At 45.2% G+C, this 21481-nt stretch overlaps 3 pseudogenes; all 3 read right to left on the bottom strand.

Annotated features, from left to right (window-relative positions):
• Positions 1-8299: 8299 nt before the first annotated feature.
• Positions 8300-11365, bottom strand: LOC136290362 (U4/U6.U5 tri-snRNP-associated protein 1 pseudogene; annotated as a pseudogene).
• Positions 11366-12345: 980 nt separating this feature from the next.
• LOC136290308 (tuftelin-interacting protein 11 pseudogene) lies at positions 12346-15066 on the bottom strand (annotated as a pseudogene).
• A 4131-nt stretch (positions 15067-19197) lies between these two features.
• LOC136290361 (putative RNA polymerase II subunit B1 CTD phosphatase RPAP2) lies at positions 19198-20997 on the bottom strand (annotated as a pseudogene).
• Between the last annotated feature and the right edge of the window lie 484 nt (positions 20998-21481).

Below are 21481 nucleotides of genomic sequence, written 5' to 3'. Positions count from 1 at the left end.
CCCCAGAACAATAAATTGGACAATATCCGATGATAAGAACTTCGTGCTGCTCTGGAGAAATGACAGATTTAGAAAAGAAGTCCTTCCTGAAGGTGGTTGCTCTGTCTCAGTCCCTCTGGTGCTGGGAAATGTTGCTGCACAGGATGGATCTCGGTTGGTTCCAGGTGCGAGCCCCCCCCCAGCGCTGCCTCAGGTCCTCAATCAAGAGAGATTTTAACAGTTCCAAGGGAAGGCGAAGAAAAGGCGAAAAAAAAACCCAGGAAAGAAAAAAAGAAAACAAACTCAGGAGGAGAAGAAAAAATCTGAAGCTTCTCCCCCTCTGCTCACTAAATAACTAACCACTGAAAAAAATGCACAAAGAAAAAAAAGGAGATCTCTCCGTCCCTCGCCATGTGTTGCTGAATCCGACTATCAAGGCCAGCCAGCGCAGGAAAGTTTCTGAAAAACCACGGTGCCTCTCCCTTCCCCCTGCTCCCAGACCCAACACCAAAGGCACAGAGGGCCATTGCCAACAGAGACCCAATAGACGATTGGGATTACAAACCTTACAACATCACCCCAGGACATCTTAAATCAGAATCATGAGAATCGATATTTATAAAATTCATGCTTGGATGAGATTAATGGATACAATAGAACAATGTGAGTTTAATAATTAACATACTTAGTTATGTAACGGAAGAGTATAAAAACCAGTCCATTTTGAATCTATGTCGGAGTTGGATTTGGGTATGTACCCCGACTCCCAGAGCTCTCTCAAAAAAAGCACCGCATATAATCATTCCTGTGATTATATGTTTCTACGCTAATATTTTGGCGACACCAGATGGGACCCTGTGAGCGCCACTGAGGACCCGTGACCTGATCATGCTCCAGCCAGCACCGAGGCATTCTCGGGGAGACCATCGGGGCCGGGATCCCCCAGCGCTCACAACGTCCCCTGGAGAGGTAAGGTGCTTTATTATTCTGGTCTGGTCTGGTTGTTTGCCTGTAAGACACAGCGAAAGCTATGCTTGGTTGGGTGAAGGAATTCCTGGCATTGCCTAGGCACCATCCATCAGACAGGGCAAAAGCCCTGCAGGTGCAGCAGAGGTGGTTGTATGTAGCTGTAATATGGAGAAGCTAAAAGAGTTAAAAGGAGTTTTGGGAGGCAATGCCCCAATTCCGCGTACTTCTCCTTTGGGTTGTCTGTTGGCACATTGGAAAGTGGGGAATTTTGGTCAAGAATTTCGGAAAGATAAATAATTGATTATTGCAATGTATGGTGGCCGTATTATGTTTTGTCTAATAATCAGAGGTGGCCGGAGAAAGGGTCATTGCAATCAGATCTGATATCACAGCTGATGGAGTATTGTAAAAAAGAGGGAAAATTGGATGAAATTCCTCATCTTGATTTATTCTTTCAGCTGAGAGGGAAACCTCTGTGGTTAACAGAGTATAAATCACAAGCACGGGTCCTTGAAAACAATCAGTGTCTGGCTTGCATCCAAGATAAGCGCTGTGTAGAACACTTGGTTTTGGGACAGGGGGGAGGAGATGATCTGGACCCCAATTTATTAATAGGACCCACTGTCCCCGCCAACGCCCCCTCAGCATCAAGTTCCACTCCGGTCAGTCTCACCCCACCTGATTCTGTTATCCCTTCTCTGCTTACGCCTAATGCTTCTCCTCAGAATTAACCCCGTCCCCTGCCGACACCTACTCAAAAATTTATCCCTCCACCAACACCTGCTCAGGGGTACCCTCCTCTCCCACCTACACCTTTTTTGCTGGCTCCTGTCCCCTCTGCCCCCCCCCAAACCTCCTTTGCCAAAGTCATCCACTGCTCCTTTCCCAGGTAACAATCAGAATTTGACTGTGGGACGGGGACAAGAGAGAGGGGGGTGCAGAAAGGACAGATCAGAAAGTAGTGACAGTGAAGAAGGTGTTCAAAAAGCATTATCTAAAAGTATGAATCGGTCTAAGTTGTATGAAATCCAACAGGGGGAAAAGGAATCTCCCACTGCCTTTTTAGAAAGACTTAAGGAAGCAGCTAAGAAGTATACTGATCTTCAGATAGACAGTGAGCAAGCAAGGGCTCAGCTCGCCCTTATTTTCCTAAGCCAATCACAGGAAGATATTAAGGAGAAGTTACAGAAACTGGAGAGGCAAGAGTTGAGAAATTTGGACAAACTACTTGAGGTGGCTTGGAAAGCTTACAACAATCAGGAGAAAGAGGTTGCTAAGAAACAGGGGCAGAGTCTTCTGGGAGTCCTACAAGGACAGGGGTGCAAACGTGGTAGAATCGGTTGGGATGGTAATAGAAGTGGCTTTGGCCAAGGCCATGGAGGACTAGGAATAAATCAAAAAGAGCCCACGGTAACTTTGCGCTTAAAAGAAAAGGGAGTTACCTTTCTTATAGACACAGGAGCCACACATTGAACTATATGGAAGGGCAAATTGGGAATAAGTCGGGTGTAGTCATCAGAGCCACAGGGAAGGAAGAAATACGGCCACTTTTGCAACCCCTAGATTTGAGCTTCAAAAATGAAGTTTTAACACATTAATTTTTATATATGCCTGAGTGTCCAACTTCGCTCTTAGGACATGATTTACCGGCGGCACTTGAGGCAGTAAACTACTTTTGAGAATAGTGAACTTATAATGAAGGTACCCGAGTCCAAAACAAGATTAAAAAAAACCAAAGCAAACCAAAGCAAATCAAATCAAATCAAACCAAAGCAAAGCAAACCAAACCAAACCAAAACAAGACAAAACAAGACAAAACAAAACAAAACAAAAAAGAACTCCGCAAAAAAAACGAAAACAAAAACAAAAACAAAAATAAAAAACCCACACACATGGCAAGGAATAGCAAAGACAATTGAGAAATTCTTAAAGTATCAAATTTTTAGAAGAATGTGAATAAGAATATAATACTCCAATATTCCCAGTAAAGAAACCCAATGTTGAGTATAGACTTGAACAGGATTTAAGGGGCATAAATGAGATAACCAAAGACATTCATCCAGTGGTTGCTAATCCTTACACATTGCTGGCATCCATAAAAGATATATATATAAACGGTTTAGTGTAATTGATTTGAAAGACGTCTTTTTCTGCATACCCCTTGACCAAGATAGTAGGAAACTATTTGCCTTTGAGTGGGAACATCCCAGAAGTAGAAGAAAGACCCAGCCCACCTGGACCCAGCTACCAATGGGTCAACTGGCAAAGGAACTGGAAATCTGGACTAAAGGAGGACAGATACCGAGAGACCAATATCTATTACTCCAATATGTAAATGATATTTTGATTGCGACCAAGGAAGAAGCAACCTGCATAAAGGTAACAATCGAGATTTAAAAATCATTGGGAATGGGAGGATATAAGGTGTCCAGAGAAAAGGCACAAATTTCCCAACAAGACTGTTATTCATCTGAGATGTGAAATCTCACAAGGGCAGAGAAAACTAGGTACTAATCATATTTGAGCTATTTATGCTATTCCAGAATCCCAGAATCTACATGAGCTGCAGATTTTCCTTGGAATGACCGGTCGCCTGTGGATCATGGACTACGGACTGATTGCAAAACCCTAGTATGAGGCCCAGAAGACGCAGCCATTCAGCTGGGGCAAACCACAGAAGGAGGCCTTCCAGAAATTAAAAGAAGCACTGATGACTGCTCCTGCATTAGGGTTACCTGATCTGTCTAAGGACTTTCAGCAGTACATACATGAAAGGCAGCAACTGGCATTGGGAGTCCTGACCCAACGATTGGGCCGCTGGAAAAGGCGGGTAGGTTACTTTTCCAAACAACTCGACAATGTAAGTGCTGGGTGGCTTTCATGTCTGCGGGCAGTGGCAGCTACTGTTCTATGGATACAAGAAGCCAGGAAACTCACAATGGGAAGACACATTGATGTCTATGTGCCACACATGGTAACCACGGTCCTGGAGCTAAAGGGGGGCCACTGGCTCTCCCCAAGTCAGATGATGAAATTCCAGGTAACCCTGACTGAGCAGGATGACGTTGCACTAGAAACAACTAGCCTTTTAAATCCAACTTCGTTTCTAGCTACCACAACTGAGGAAGGTCCATCAGAGCATGACTGCATAGACGTAATTGAGTACACCTATTCAGCAAGAGCAGACCTGAAAGACACCCCTCTAGAGCAACCAGAACTGGAACTCTTCACAGCTGGAAGCAGCTTCATGGAAAATGGAATCCGATACGCTGGATATGCGGTAACCACAATTGATACAGTAGTGGAAGCAAAAGCATTACCACCAAATACATCTGCCCAGAGGGGAGAACTGGTTGCATTAACCAGAGCACTAGAACTGAGTGAAGGGTAAACAGTCAACAGTCAACATATGGACTGACTCAAAATATGCCTTTGGAGTAGTGCATGTACACAGAGTACTATGGAAGGAAAGAGGACTGCTGCCCTCCCAAGGGGCACATATTAAACATCAAGGTGCAGTGCTGCAACTGATAAATGCAGTAAAAAACCTGAACATGTAGCAATCATGCACTGCAAAGCACATCAGTCAGGCAACTCCAAAATTTGTGAGGGAAATTGAAAAGCAGATTGTACAGCCCGCCAGGCGGTGTGAGACGTGCAGACAACAATGGCATTATACCGTCAAAATTTAGTGTCTCTCAACTCAATTTGCCTCCTAAGCCAAAATACACGATAGAAGATGACAGACTGGCACATTTGCTGAAGGCACAGCAGAACACAGAAGAGTGGTATGTAACCACACAAGGGCAAATAGTGCTACCCCCTTTGGTAATGAGAGAAATTTTACAAATGAAACATAATGAGTGTCACTGGGGTGCAGAGGCATTGGTAAAATTGTTGACACGTCACCTAATCTCAGGATGGATGCGAACAATGGCTAAATCAGTAATGTCAAAATGTGAAATTTGCTTGAAAAACAATTCATTGGCTAGACGAAAGGCACAACTAGGAAGAATTCGAGTAGGGATAGAACCAGGAGACTACTGGCAGGTAGATTTTGTGGAACTACCAAGGACTCGGGGATATAAGTATCCGATAGTAGGGGCTGACACATTTTCTGGATGGCCGGAAGCCCTTCCCTGTCGCACCAATCAAGCAAAGGAAACAGTTAAGTGGTTATTACAAGAGATTATTCCCAGGTTTGGGGTGCCCATAGGGATATCATCAGATAGAGGCCCACATGTTGTAGCCATAGTAGTACAGGAGGTAAGTAGATCCTTGGGAATATCTTGGGACCTCCACACACCATAGAGACCCCAGTCATGTAGACAAATAGAGAGAATGAAACAAATACTAAAGGGGCAGCTCAATAAAGTAGGCCAAGAAGCCAAATTGCAATGGCCACAAGCTTTACCAATAGCATTGCTGAGGATTCGGATAAAGCCCAGGAGTGGAATGTCAGTTAGCCCCTATGAGATATTGTATGGGAAACCATATGAATCTCCTGACCCCAATCCAAATGTACATATCACAGGGAAACAGGATGTGTATAACTATGTTCTGTCTCTCGGGAAAACTTTAGCACAGCTTTCAAGTGTCCTTCTGTGGAATAGGCTGCTGACTCTTGAGAATCCAGTCCACGACATCGAACCAGAAGACGAGGTGTACATCAAAACCTGGAACAAAGAACCACTGAAAGAGAGGCGGACTGGTCCCCATCAGGTACTGCTAACCACTTTCACAGCAGTCAAAGTGGCTGGAGTGGAACCCTGGATACACTACACACAAGTGAAGAAGGTCCTTCGTGGAGTACAGTCGTGGGCTGCACAAGTTGTAGGACTATCAAAGCTGAAGATAAAACGTCTGTAACTGTTTCAAATGGTATCAGTAACCATGTTCATGCTCATATTGTGGTTAATGTTAATTTTATGGATGCTAATGTCACCAATAGGGATTACTGTTGCTTTGGGATATGGAATGCAAAAGGGTCAACCAATCGCTCTTCATCATAGAATGAAGAGAGAGGTACAAGCAGGGACACAGGTAATAGAAGTCCCTAATGCAATTCAGGCTGAAAATGTGATGATTGGATTGTTCAAAGACTTTGCCAAAATGCAAAATACCAGTAGAATAACAGCCTGTCTGCCGATACCAAAGGCAGCAGGGGACCCAATAAGTTGGGGAATCATAATTTCAAAATTACCCGATATAAAAGGGAACAAAACAATTAAATGTAAACAGGTACCAGAGTCAAGGATTGTGGTCAAAGAGTTCTGGAAAACAACCAAAAGGGCCTATATGAGACACATGAGTAAACAGGACTGTATTTTAAGTCATGGAAAGGTAAGACAAATCATAGAGTGGTAAGTAAAAGACCAAGATCTAGCAAAATGGGAATGCTGGTTACCACACTATCAAAAGGTTAGAGGAAATGCTACAGAGACCACGGTGCTGTGGAAGTGTGAAGAAAAAGATTGGAAAGGATTGGAGCCCTGGGACAGCGCATGGTCTGTGAGCGTATTCCAGAAGTTCCAGTATATGGCAAGCACTCCTTGGTGTATTAAACGGAAAGGCCCTGAGAATGACACAGATCCAGCAGTAATAAACACAGACACTAGTAGTAGAAGGGAAGCAAATAAAGTAGGTTGATGGGCATGTGTTAAGGCTTATGATTGCAATTCTGATGATTTGGAGATAAAACAATGGTCACCATTGGCAGTAGCCTTACTAATTGGTTGTGCTTGCAGAGGAGTCAGACACAAACAGGGAAAAATAGAACCTAGAATTCAAGTGGGATGTAGCAAAAGTATAATCCGAAGTCCAGGAAAATTAGTATGGGCAACAAGTGATGGTGCGTGGACAACACACTTGCCGGTAGACGGGGAGGTGAAAGAAATCACTATGGGCCTCCCAACTTTATGTCCCATTTGGAAGAGGTCTTCATTTAATGGGAGCCATGAGCTCCTGCAGATAAGAGCGAAACCAGATGTCCCAAATAATGAGAATCAAAATGACACCTGGCAGGAACCCTCTAGTGGAGTAAAACTCGGGTAGCCCTTCTAGTCTTTCTTCGGTCCTGTTGCAAACTACCAAAATAGGGAAATGTTGTATAGGCTCAGAGGTCAGGTAGACAGACTAGCAAGAATTACACAGCAAGGATTCAAGGAACTCAATGTGCAATTACAAGCCACCACCAGAATGACTTTGCAAAATCCATTGGCTCTGGATATGTTACTCCTGAAAGAACATGGAGTGTGTGGGTATTTAAAAGGACAAATTGACCATTGCTGCATCCACATCCCAAATGAAACTGCAGATGTAGAACATGATATCAGCCAGTTGAGACAAATAGTGCATGAGGCACATGAGAAGCAAAAAGATTTAGCTACTACCTGGTTAGATAAAATTTTTAAAGGGTTAGGATGGAATGTTAGTTCATGGGTGAAGTCTATCCTCGAGAGTTTGATAATTTTACTAATCATATTTCTAGCAATCTGGTTAGTTTATAGAATCCTGAAAGGAGAAATACAGAAAAGGACATCCTGGAACAGAATAATTATGAAGGCACTGACGCGAGACAAAACTTCACATCCAGCACCATCGATCCATAATAACCTCCACAACAGAAGCCCATGACAACCACGGATTTGAAGACGAACATCCAGAATAGACTCAGAAGACAAATGGACTGTATTAAATGAAATCATTTTCATATTAGAGTGAAATACTTTCAAAGGGGAGGAACGATAGTATAGGATTAAAAATTATTTCTGAGGCAGCAAAGCTGGGGAACAGAACATTAGCTTCACAGCAACCAGGATGTTATTCTCATACCAAGATGTTATTTTCATGCTATTGTTTTAACCAAATCAAGTATAACTTTGCCTAGGTAATAAATCAGGGGAGAGGGGGGGATGAGTCTGATTCTTAAGTTAAACACGTAGGCTTTGGAAATAAAGTTAGATATTCTCGACTGGGTCGGGTGGAACTGTATCTAATCATCATATGATAAATGACATGATTGTCAATTGTTTGGTAGCAGAATATGATTATTATCTTAAACCAGAATCATGAGAATCGATGTTTATAAAATTCATGCTCGGATGAGATTAATGGATACAATAGAACAATGTGAGTTTAATAATTAACATACATAGTTATGTAATGGAAGAGTATAAAAACCAGTCCATTTCAAATCTATGTCGGAGTTGGATTTGGGTATGTACCCTGACCCCCAGAACTCTCTCAATAAAGCAATGCATATAATCATCCCTGTGATGATGTGTTTCTATGCTAACACTGGGACGTCCCAGGTTGTCCCCAAGGTGTTCCCCAGTTGTCCCCGAGCCCATCACTTGGTGATGGTGTTCGCATTACTGGTCCTGCCAGAGCTGCTCAGAACAATGTACAGCATCTTCTGCGCACGCTGCTTCTCCTGCAGCAGCGCCACTTTGCCCAGGGGGGTGTCACTGGAGCTCATCTTCTTCAGTAGCGCCTCCTCATCCAACTTCTTCATCCTCCGCTCCATCTTCATCTTCCCCGAGCCCTTCCCATGGAAACGATGGGAGAGCTGCCGGAACGCCTCTTTGGGGGTGAGCTTGCGGCCAGTCTCATCCACGTACTCGTCTTGATGTCGGGTCTGTATCCCTCTTTCTCCTTGAAATCCTGCCTGAAGCCTCGGTAATCCTCACACCAGCTGTACTTGTCATCAACAGCCATCTTGTCCGTGATGACAAGATGTACATGGCCATCTTGTACATGGCCAAGGGCAGCGATTTGTTTGGGGCTTTCACTCACACCTCTTTCTGCACCGTGGTCTCCAACAGCCCTTTGCTCTGGCAAAGCAGCAGCGCAGTCGCCAGGCCCCAGTTCACGATGGGCTCCTCGTCCAGGATCATGGTGGACAAGGCTGAGAAGTCCTGGTGCTGCCTCCCCTCAGCCAGGTGGACGCTGCTCCAGCCCATGTTCTCCTCCCCCTCTGAGTTGGGGGGCTCCAGGGGGGATGCAGGGCAGCCGGCGCGCTCCAGGGCCATGAGCTTGGCGTGCTCCTTGTGGTTCCGGGCCAGGCCGTGGGTGGGGATCTCGCCCACAAGGATGTCGTTCTCCTCTGAAGGTCCAATACTGGCGGTATAGATGGCATCAGTCTTCCTCTGGGAATTCAGTGGAAAAGGCTGCTGTGGAGTTCCAAACCTGAGATTATATGCAGGTAGGAATGCTTGCCTCCTCCCACTGTGTGGAGCATCTCCCAATGGAATGATGTCATTTTTTCAGTCAGGCAGTGATGGCCCATTAACAGAAAATATCTCCCTGGGCGGGAAATGGGTCATGGAAGAGATAAAGAAAACTGCCCCACCTGGTTTTAACAGATGGTAATAGAGCACATCCTTGTGGTTACATCTTGCATTGCAACATAAGACAAACACATTTTCAGCAAAGGATCTTGTATGTAACAGGCATTCCTGTTTTATGTGCCAGGGCGACTAAACACATACAACCTATTTCTCTACACACGCAGACACACATGCTGCTAAGAAACAAACTCACACTATACCCTTGAGAGGAATGATAGACTTGTCTTTACAAACAAGCAGTGGGTCTGCTGGTAGATAAAACTAGCACTGAGAGATAAAAGAAATAATGGGAAGGATTCCACTGATGGATGAATGGAAAAGAAGATATTTGCTTTTACAAACTAACTGTGGGTTTGCTGATAAATGAAATTGAATATTGAAAGATGAAAGCAACAATGGGGAAAACCCATCAATTCCAAAAGAATTAAAAATTAAAAGGAGGGTTATACATTAAAGGGGAATTTTAGGTATTAGGCACTCCGGGAAGTCTGTAACTTTCAAGTACCTCAGCCAATGGGGAAAGAGAGAGGGAAATGCAGCCAGGACTTTAGGATAAATAGGAGGCTGCATCCTCAAGAAATTTGAGAGACCCTGGGGAAATGCCCCATGGCCTCTCCCTTAATTGGAATAAAGTAAAAGGACTCCTTTGTCTCCTTTTTCGACATAAACCTCTGGCATTTATGGATTAATTTCCCTAACATCCTGCAGCACTCAAACCTGCAATTCCTTTTTGATTTTCTCTTTTACCCACACCTGAGACTTCAACTCAATGCTCCCACTAAACAGCACACAAGGGACTGAACCCCACAAGGCAAGAGCTGCAGAATCGGCTTCACAACTCAGACCTGCCACTTCTGGGTATTCCATAACAAACCATGCAAAAAGGCACAAGGGGGGGATTTCAACCCCGCAAAACCACAGCTGCAAAATTTGCAGTTCACCCAGGCAATGACAAGATTTCATAGAGCCCTTATACCAAATCAAATTTCTGTGAGTTCCTACAGAAGGAACCCTAATGTCCACAACAAAACCCACATGTTTTAGCTTTTGCACTAAAACCAAACTGTTGTGTGCACCAAAACTTTAGAATTCACCATGCAATTACATTTTATACTTTTAACCAGGCACCAAGTCTCAAACCCATTTTGGATATTCAATTCTATAACTTCACACATGTATTTAATAGAGGATAGCAAGTGATACCATCGCTAGTATTTTCTTTTCATTATCCAATTCTACCATTGATGCCAAAAGATTTTTGCTTTTCTATATACTTTTCATATAATTCGTAGCTCTGTAGACTACTATTGTATAGTTCTACAGTTTCTTCAGCTAATTCCAGTACTGTGTTAGACAACCACATTCCTGGAATACTGTTCTAATCTTGCTTCTTCAGTGAACCAAGGCCATTCCACTTTCCCATGTATTTAGACATGAACAATGTGGAGCTGGAAGCAAGGGGGAGTCTTGAGTAGGGGGCCAAACCAAGAGGGGGAATTACTTCATTAATTGTATTTCTAATTGGGGATTCTTTTCAATTATGCTAATTTCCTAAACTTACAAAAGTGTCCAAGCCCTATGTCACATGTGCATTTTGCCAGAAGTGCACCAGGAGGAGCTTCAATAAACGGTAACCACTTTTTATCATTTTAATTTTGTTTGGCTTGGGATTTTAGGGCTGAGACAGCATCACCAACACCATCATATTTACCCCAAAGTAATGCTTTAATAAAAACACAGTGATCTTGCTTTGAACTCATTGGACTCAGGAACACAAGGTCTCCTCGGGTTATATATTCCATACCTGCTTGGAGCCCCTCACAATTCCAGAATCTCCAGAGTGTCAAAAGCAGTTGTTCCATCTGGGGTGCCAGAATTGTCACCAAAACAATGGGTACTGAGGTCAGCCTAACCGGCCTATAGTTACCAGGATCCTCCTTCCCACCCTTTTTGTTAATGGGCATCACATTGGCCAGCTTCCAGTTATCTGGAACCTCAGCAGTGAGCCAGGACTGTTGGTAAATGATGGAGAGTGGCTTTGCAAGCTCATCTGCCAGCTCCCTCATCACCCTGGGATGGATCCCGTCTGGTTCCATGGGTTTATGAATATCCAAGCATCTCAGCAGTTCTCTGACTGCCTCCTCTTGGATAACAGGGGGTCCATTCTGTTCCCTGACACCATCAACCAACCAAAGAGGACAGTTGTCCTGAAGGCAAGTTGTCTTCCCACTAAAAACTGAGGTGAAGAAGGCGTTAAGCACTTCTGCCTTCTCCTCATCTGCAGTTCCCTCCCTCATCCAATAAAGAACAAAGGCTGGTCTTACCCTTCCTTTTACTGTTAATATATTTGCAAAAACATATTTTGTTATCCTTTAGAGAAGTTGCCATTCTAAGTTCAAACTGAGCTTTGGCCTCCCTAATTATTTTCCTACATGCTTTAGTAGCCCCCTTAAATACTTCCTGAGAGTCCTGATCCTCCTTCCAAAGATGATACATCTTCTTTTTATTCTTAAGTTCCTCCAAAACTTCCTTGCCCATCCAGGATGGATGTGTTTTACCTTGTGTCAACTTGCCTTTTAGCACACAGGGACAGTCTCTTCCTGTGCCTTCAAGATCTCTGTTTTGAGGCATGCCCACCTTTCCTGAACTCCCTTGTTTTTAAGGGCTGCTTCCCAAGGAACTCTCTGAATAAGTCTCCTAAATAGGCCAAAGTCTGCCCTCCAGAAGTCCAATGTAAAAGTCTTATTTGTGTTCTTGCTGATATCACCAAATATCAAGAACCCTATAATTGCATGATCACTGTGCCCCAAGCGGCCTCCAACCACCACATCTCCTACCAGGCTATCTATATTTGCAAACAACAGGTCTGATATAGTCCCTCCCCTGGTGGGCTAACCCACCAGCTCTGACAAGAAGTTGTCCTCCATACACTCTAAAAATTTCCTGGACTAAAATACAGATTAAAAAATACAAAAACAGGAACTTGTTTATTCTAAGGGTTACCCGGAAGCTGTCCCTTGGTACTGACTCAGTCCCCATAAGGGCCTCACTTAGCCATGTCGATGAGACTCTGCAGCGAGGTGGGCACCCAGGTCTTCTCCCCTTGCATGAACACCACGCCCCTGTCGATGTAGATGACGATCCTGCCGAAGGTGTAGAGCTGCTTGCCCTCATGCCACTTCCTGACGATGGGCATGAAGACAATGTTGTGCTCCTCAGCCTTGGTCTGGATGAGGTCCTTGAAGCTCATGGGCATGGAGCCGGCAGCGGCGCCGATGCCGCGCTGGGCTGTGTTCTCGGCCTCACGACACTCCTGCGTGGCCTTGTACTGGAAGTCCTGGCGCCACTCCGTGTGCGTCAGGTACGCGATGTTCTCCCGGGCGCCGGGCTGCACATACCCACCCATGCTGGAGGACACGGCACGGTTCATGATGTCAAGGGCTTCACTGAACTTGTCTTTGATGGAGGGATGTTCCAGCACCTGGTCTGAGAACATGGACTTCCACCCCAGGTACCACTGGATGATCTCATTGTAGTTGGGGCTGTTACTGAGCCAAGAGCAGAGCACCTGCAGCCACTTTGGGAAGAAGTGTCTCTCCAGCAGCCCAGTGAGGCTGGAGACAGACATCATCCCCTCCCAGTCGATCAGCCAATGAAAGGCATCCATGTTCTGCTGGTGAGGGTTGATGATGAGCTCATTCAGACACATTCCGAGTTTAGGCACAATGTTTTTGACCATGAAAGCCTCCCATGAGTTGGGAGTGAGCACATTCTTCCAGGGCTGAAGGATGAGCTTGGCAGAGGAGTCGCTGGGGTGCCACTTCTGCAGGGCATTGGCCAGCTTGTTGAGGATGGGCGAGTACAGCAGCTTCAGCCGTGCCTGCATCAGTGGCAGCCAGGGGTGGATCCACGAGTGGATGGGCACTGTGTCCACCAGCGGATTCCAGCTCTCCACCTCCTTCTGCAGCTTTGGGAAGATGAGCTGATCCAGAATGTTGTCCAGTATCCACAGAGGAACAACGTTCACCCAGCTATCCAAGAAATCCACCATGGATCCACAGTTCCTAGGCTGCCACTGTGCCACAATGTTTCTGACGTATGGCATCCAGATCTCCCACATCAGTCTGTGAAAAGCATCTGTTGACAGGTCCTGCCTACTGTGGGATAACAGCTGACCGTTTTCCAGAAGGCTCTTCCACTTGGCTATGATCTCCGTGCCATATGTACAGTCCTTGAGGGGATCCCAGTTCTTGAAGTATTCCTTCATGGGAGGATAAACTATGGCCACTGCCAGGTCAACCCTGTCCGACGTCCAGTACTCCTCATAGTACTTGTCCTGCAGGGTCTCAAAGATCTTTCCACACTCATCCAGGGTCAGAGGGTTCTCACAGCCCGGCTGCATCCGCCTCTCACAATCCTCCACCAAGTCCAGCACCTCGCTGAGGTAGATGATGGCCTTCTCCTCATGGGACAGCACCTCAGCCATCTTCTGGATCTCATGGCTCAGGCTGACCACCATGTCCCTCTCATACTGCAGCTGCCGGTCGATCTGGATGATCTCCTGCTCCGCAATGTCAATGAGCAGCTGCAGGTTGTGCTCCAGGTGGGGCAGGGCAAAGCCCTGGGACTTGAAGTCCCTGCACAGGGGATGCTGGGGGTTATCATCCAGGATGTTGTGCTTGTGCCTGATCTGGCTGTAGCTGTAATAAACCTTCGGCTCCCAGCCCGTCATGTCAATCACCTTGACCTGGGACATCGCCTTCTGAGGGGCTGCAAGCTGCTTGCTGATTCTGCCCTTGGCTTTCAGCTCTTCCTCTGTCTTGTAGCTGTACTTGGGCTTTTTCTTGCCTCCATTCGGGACCTTCTGCCACTGGCTAAGCTCCTTCTGAAATTTCTCCTCAGTTTCCTTTTCTGAGTCCACCACAGGGAAGTCTTGCAAGGACTGCGGTGTCCCCTCGGAGCCATGAGCACCCACAGCGCCTCTGCCTTTCCTCTGCTTGGCCTCAATTGGATTGATGATTCCTTGAGCATTCTTCCCTAGACCTCTTCCAGGGACATATCCCATCTTCTGGAGAAGCTTCTGCCCAATTCCTTTAGTGTGTCGCTCCCAGCTGCCAAAATCCACTAAGGCCCTGTCAGAGCTCCCGCCAGCATACTGCTCATACCCAGGGTCCTCCTTCTCCTTCTTGAACATGATCCTGGGATGGGGCTTCTCTGTGCTTACCTGTTTCTCAGCCTGTGGGCTTGACTTTGACTGTTCTGCTCTGCTCCGCTGCTTCTCCTGCATTTTCATGGGCACATCTTCATCCTCAGACAGGGAGTCGGACAAAGTGTGAGGTGGCGTTTTGACCCCACAGCCCTTGGCATGGAGGGTTCTGGTCACCTCATCCCAGTCCTCCTTGGGGGACCCCTTGGGAGGCCAGTAGTTTGCCACGTGGTCCACGCGGATGGTCCGTCCCTTGATCTTGATCCCATTTAAATTACCCACGGCCAGTATGGTGCTTCTCTGGTCCTCATAGCACAGGAAGCAGAAGCCCTTTGACTTCCCAGTCCTCTTGTCCCGCACGAGGTTGATGTTGACGACCTCGCCGTACTGCGAGAACACGCAGATCACGTCGCCCTCCGTCAGCTGGTAGTGCAGCCCGCCCACAAAGATCCAGGCGCTGTCCCTGTACTCCGCGTGCCACGACACCGCCTCCTGCACGCCCAGCTCTGCCTCCCGCGCGTTCAGCTCAGTGATCAGCTTCACCTTCGTCAGGGGGTTCATGTCTGGGGCAGTGCACACTGCCACTGCACTGCAACTAAATGCTGGCTGCAGTCCTTCCGGAGTGACAGGTGTGGCTTGATTGAAGCAACAATCAACTCTTCCTGCAGAAGAGTGCAGTCCTTCTCTGAATGTCCAGTGGTAGTGCAGATCGGTCTGGTGTTCCTCTGGGGCTCCAGTGGAAAAAAGCTACTCTGGTGCTCAAAATCACAGGTTTTTATTCAGGAAGGAATGCTTGGCTCCTCCCCCTGGGTGGAGCATCTCACAATGGAATGGTGTCACTTTATCAGTCATGCAGTGAGAATCAAATGGCCCATTAACAGAAGATATCTCCCTAGAGGGAGGATGGATCCTGGAAGAGATAAGGAGCATGGTCACACCTGGTTTTATCAGCTGGGCCATTAACAGCAGATAGAGAACACTCCCCCACCTGGTTTCCACAGATGGTAACAGAGTACACACTTTTGGTTACACCCTGCATTTGCAAGCCCAGACACACAAATTTCTCTCTTCTGTGCTTAGCTCAAGTTTCCACTGTGGTTTACCTTATGGCAAGTTCCTTCCACTGGGATCTTGATAGTCTTTGAGACAGGCAACTGTGCTCTTTAAGTCCTTGCCGACCTCTGGAGGTCCCTTCCAACCTCAGCCATTCTGTGACTCTGGGAATATCCCTTTGGTCTGTTGGGGTCAGCTGTCCTGGATGTGTTCCCTACTAACCTCTTGCCCATCCCTTGCTTATTCCAGCCTTTGGGCCAAAAATGATTCACATAGAACCTGCTCCCTTTGGCTTGGAATTGAGGCCACCCCACTCTCTCTGCCATGCTTACTTGACCAGAAGTGACCTCCTGTCCTCAGAAGAAAATCCCTTTGATAGCATAGGGTTAAAATGTTTCTAAAAAATCATGGAAACTCTATACAATAGATTCAAGGGAGGTGGAAAGAGAGGTTGGGCCTGAGAAGGGAACCAAAACTATGTAGGCCTTGGAAACAAAGGCTAGGTCTTGTTTTTACTAGACCATGTGAAACTGCATCTGCATAATCATCATATGATAAACGATATGATTCTTCAATGTAATGATTGTTTGGTACTTGAATATGATTATTGCTTAAGAATAATAAAAAACTATATTTGGGGGGCCTGATGAAAACTACAAGAATTCATACAATAGAACAATATGGGTTTAATAATTAATATGTAGTAATATAATGAAAGGGTATAAAAACATGTCCATCCTGAGTCCATGTCGGAGTCAGATTTGTGTCTGCATCCTGTACCCCTGATTCCCAGAGCAGAGCTCTTCAATAAAAGCACCTGCATATAATCATTCAGTGATTATGTGTTTCAACACTAACACCTTCCCCCTGCCACCAACAATAGCATAAGATGGTAGAGAATAACCTCTGGCTCCTGGCCACATGCCCATCAGTCTACTGCAAAAATTACCCCTGTCCTGGCTGGAAGCAGGACAAATTGACCATCTACAGCCTCTCTAGGTAACCTGTTCCAAGGTTTCACCCCCCTCAATCTAAAAACATTTCTTCCTTGTATCTAGTCTAAATCCTTTAGTTTAAAACCATTACCATTTTTCCTATCACTACAGGCCCGATTAAAATGTTTGTCCCCATCCTTCTCACAATTCCCCTTTAAGTATTGGAGGGCTGAGTTGTTGACCACTCTGGCATCTGCTGTTCAATCAGTTCTCAATCCACTTCACTTGTATATTTATTTAACCCACACTTCCTGAGTAAACCTGTGAGGATGCTGTGAGACACAGTGTGGAAAGCCTTGCTGAAGCTGAGTTACAAATAGCCACTGCTCTGCCTTCATCCATCCAGGTTTCGTCGTAGAAGGTAAAAGTATTGCCTTAATGAAAACACAGGGATCTTGCTTTGAACTCATTGGACTCAGGAACACAAGGTCTCCTCAGGTAGTATATTCCATGCCTGCTTGGAGCCCCTCACAATCTCAGAATCCCCAGAGAGTCAAAAGCAGTTGATCCATCTGGTGTTATCCCCAGAATTGTCACCAAAACCATGGGAAAAACATAAAATTTTGTCATTCTTTTCCTGCATGAAGAAATTTTCCAGCACTTTCTTCAGAAACTGAAGCAGTCCAACATTTTTTCAGTGTCAGAGCAACACAGAAGGCATTACTTTATTCTGGTCTGGATGTTGTTCTGGCCAGGATGTGCAATAGATATAATTTCATCCACATATCAGGATTCTGCAGTGAAAATCATTCCATCTCACATAGTCCTTTAGACTGGGCTGTAGCAAGGCAGGGTTTAGATGGTGGTTGCTGCTACCATTTTCCCAATAAGCTTCTCCTGTGGAGTGGCTGCTTGGGTCGGCATTCAGACAAAGCAGTCAGGTCTACACATCACACACACATCACAGCTAACTCAGGAAAGAGAGGCAAGAACGGTCTTTTGTATGATAAATTCCAGCAAAAATTTATTCCAGCACGCTGACAGGGATCAGGGACAAAAGACCAGGACCATGTGGCATGCACAAGGTTAAGCAGGGGGCAGGGGCAAATGATCTGAGGGCACAGGGGTGGTACAAAGGGCAGGACAAAGGGCATTGCCCCATAGGGAAGACGGGGCCAGCCACCAGGGATCCCACAACCAAGGGGAAAAGAGGGAAAGGAGAAACTGTGAGAATTAGGGGCATATGGGGAGAACGAGACTGGGGTAGATTACACAGTGTTGCAAGGCACCATGGGCAAAGTCTTTTCTTTCAGTTTAGGTGGAGACTCTGTGGTGTATTCTTCCAATGCAAATGCTTTTGGATTCCCTGTGGGGTTCAAAGGATTCCACAACTGCCCTTTCTTTTCTTACTATGAAGACTTCCCCAGTGGACTTCTGCATACACTTATCTAAACAGAGAAACCTAAGTAAAACTATAAAAACAATGATCAAAACCCAGAAAATTCATTTAACAAAAAAAGAAACCCATCCTGTCAACCCCCCTTGTCTGAAAAGTTCATTGATCCAATTTGAGTTCTCAACCTTTAATTCCTTTACTTGCTCCCTCAGCTTCTGGCTGTTTGTGTGGATGGATTCTGAGTGTGAAGAAAGGTTGAACCAGCACATCCCTTTGAAGTCCTGGCAGTCATGGCCATGGGCAAGCAGTAAAAAGTCTATTGCTGCTCAGTTTTGGATGTTGTGTGCCTGGTAGTCTCAGCGTCAGTAAGCAGTTCACTGCCTGCAGGGGAGGCAGTGTTTGCCTGTATACTAAACCAACATTCCAGATGAGAAAGCTCACTGAGAGATTTTGCTGCAGCCACTCAAGTCAAAAATAATGAGACTGCTACTCTGTTTCCTTTACTCCAGTAGTAAACTTGGCTATAGCAATTTTCATCAAATTCAGCATATGATCTCATTCAGCAGGCCAATTTCCCTTTCTATTTCCAATTTTAAAGTAAAGTTATGTTTGGGGTTAGGATAGTAAGTTGGCCAAGGTTACAGGGTCCCCCTTGGAGGTATGAGGGGATCCTGGCCCATACTCGGTCTCCACACGTAAGAAACACTCCCTGGGGCAACACCTTGGGATGAAGTGAGGATGAAGAAATTGTAGGACTGGTGTAATTGCATCAATCTGGAGGGGTATAATTTTTGTTAAATGGGGTTACATCTTTCCTATAGGTTGACCTAATAAGGTCAAGGTGGGTCAGGTGTTGGCCAGAAGGTTGATAATGAAATTGAACACAGTAATGAGCTTTAGGGAATGCTAACAATGCCAGTTCTTGGGGTTCTTCTGGTGCTTGCAGTAGGGTCTTGGTCCACTCATCCCAAGTTTCTACCACATTGAGTTTCTTATCCATATTTGGGTATTCATTTGCTACTAAAAGGATCCCAACCAGGCACGTCAACAGCGGGTTGTTCATGCCACCCACGGACAGGCATAGATTGTCCTGCTGTAGATTCTTGGCTAGTGTGACCCAGATGTGCTGATTGGGTTGAGGGACAATCCACACACCAGCTGATGGAAAGGTGAGGAGCATCCAAAACCCTATATGGAGTAGTTGGGGGTTCCCTGCTGCTGAAGACACTGCAGAATACTTAGGGATGATGATTTGACTTGTGGAGGTAGTAGGAGATGCTAAGATGATCATCTTATTCATTCAAGTTGTCAGTCCATTTTAAATATTCTTGTTAAACTTTCCAGATCTTCACTTTTGAAATGCAGTTCTTCCTGTAATGTGTTTAGGAAATGTGTGTACATTGGGCTTGTCTGAGTATTCTTGAAAAGTGGATTTGTTTCTGACAAAACAGATAACAAAACAATAGCAATGAGAGTCCATTCAGGCATTTTGTGAATAATATTTCTGTTTGTTAACCAAAAAGTTTTGACAAGATTTTTTAGCTCTGTGTAAACATCACCTGAAGCAATCAGAAGGGGGCCCAAAACTGCAGAAAATGCTTTTCTCAATTTTTCAAGGACAATTTGCTTCCTAATCTGCATCTGTGCATTTGGATCAATGAGGGGGAAGGTCAGATCTTCCTGTTGATCATCTTTTTCTTTGCTTGGATGTTCCCCTGCTTGTGCTTTTATTGCTGCTTCTTCAGCCAAGATGCACCTTCCTTTATAGAACTCTTTAACTCGGAGTCCTAGGAACTCTGCTTCTTCTTTTAACTTTTCATAACTAGGCACAGGCTGAACTATTCCACCTGAGCCTGTGAAAGGTAAAGAGTAGTTCAAACTGTTTTCAGACTCCCCTACAGCAACAGTGTTGAGATCATGAGCTGTTTCTAAGTCATCTTCATCAAGTTCTTCAGTCTCCTTGCTGACAGATGCTATGCACTCTGATGAGCACAAAGAAGTATAGTTTGGACCATAAAGAAATTTCAAAGTTTCCTCAGTTCTCCATTCCATAAGTGTTTGGCTAAGCACTTCTAGTAAACTGCCTTTGGAATTAACTGGATGCTTCAGTTCAGGGTTTTTATGTTCTCTTGAGTTAGCTAGTATTCTTTTCAGATGTTCTGCTCCTCTTTTGCTCACACCTAGAAAAACTATCTGTGATCCATACGTATTTTCAAAGATTTCTGAAGCACCTAATTTCCCAGGAGCAGTATTGTTTGAAGGTGGTGCAGGTACCTCATCATGAACACAGCGAGTATGTCCTTCTTTCTGAGTATCTAATTTACAATGAGACAGTTGTTCAGTGGCTCCTACCACATCCGCATCTTCAGTTTTAGGGCTGGTATGGACTTTTTGACCTTGTTTCTTTTTGAGGATGCTTTTACTGTGCAATTGCCACGCAGAATTGGCTGAACTTGACTGACTTCCTGGTAGGACAGAAGAAATAAATCCTTGTTCAGGATCAGAACTGCTGTCACTAGCTATGTCATGAGAATCAGATGCACACGGATCTGAAGATATCCTAGGATTTTCAATGTCAGATGCTTTAATTACTTCATCATGTAGTTTCACCTCTTCTCCAGACTGTCCACTCCATCCCTCCTTCAGCAGCTCTGTGTCTGGTGGGTTTTCTTCTTCTCTCATCCACAATGGACTTTTGGAAATTTGAGTTTCAAAATATTTAGATGCTCTATAGCAAAAGTTGCTCCAAAAGCACTTTCTTTCAGTGATATCATAAATTCTGTTTGTTTTTGTTGAAATTCTGTACTTCTGCTTTGGCACATTTTCCAGTTTGTTCTGACATAGAGGATATCCACACAGTTTGATGATAGACCGCTCATCAACAACATCTTTATAGTGAGATGGAGTAATCCATTTCCCACAATTTAGAAGGAACTCTTCAGTAGTGTTCTCTTCCAGGAGCTGCTCAACAATAGACAAAGCTTTCTTCTCACATTCAATCTTCTTCCTCAGTGCAGCCTCCAGAGCTGCTTTCCTTTGAGCAGCATCTTCATTTTTCTGAGCAGCTGAATGCTTATTTCCTGCATGCTGCCGGGGAGGCTTGCCCATCCTGACCATCATCATCATTCCTATGAGGGGAAGGGGAAATAGACGGTGGTTGCTGCTACCTATTCCCAAAAAGCAAAATACACTGAGTCACAATATAACCTGACACCCTGTCAGTCTGGGTGTTGGTAGCAGTCTGAATAAATGGTGGCTGCAGTACTCCTGGAGTGACAGATGTGGTTCTGTTGAAGCAGTGATCCTGTAGAAGAATGTAATTTTCCTCTGAAGGTCCAGTAGTGGTGTAGATGATACCAGTCTTCCTCTAGGAATCCAGTGGAAAAAAAAAAAAAAAGCTGCTCTGGTGTTCAAAATCACAGGTTTTTATCCAGGTAGGAATGCTTGGCTGCTCCTGCTGGGTAGAGCATCTCATAATGGGATGATGTCGTTTTATCAGTCAGGCAGTGATGGCCCATTAATAGAAGTTACCTCCCTGAGTGGGGAATGGGTCATGGAAGAGATAAAGAACACTGGCCCACCTGGTTTTAAC

This window comes from Chamaea fasciata, unplaced genomic scaffold, assembly GCF_029207755.1.
Source record: "Chamaea fasciata isolate MVZ Bird 193981 ecotype frontalis unplaced genomic scaffold, bChaFas1.0.hap1 SCAF_5, whole genome shotgun sequence".
NCBI classification, from domain to species: Eukaryota; Metazoa; Chordata; class Aves; order Passeriformes; family Sylviidae; genus Chamaea; species Chamaea fasciata.
This window is presented reverse-complemented; position numbering and strand designations above follow the sequence as displayed.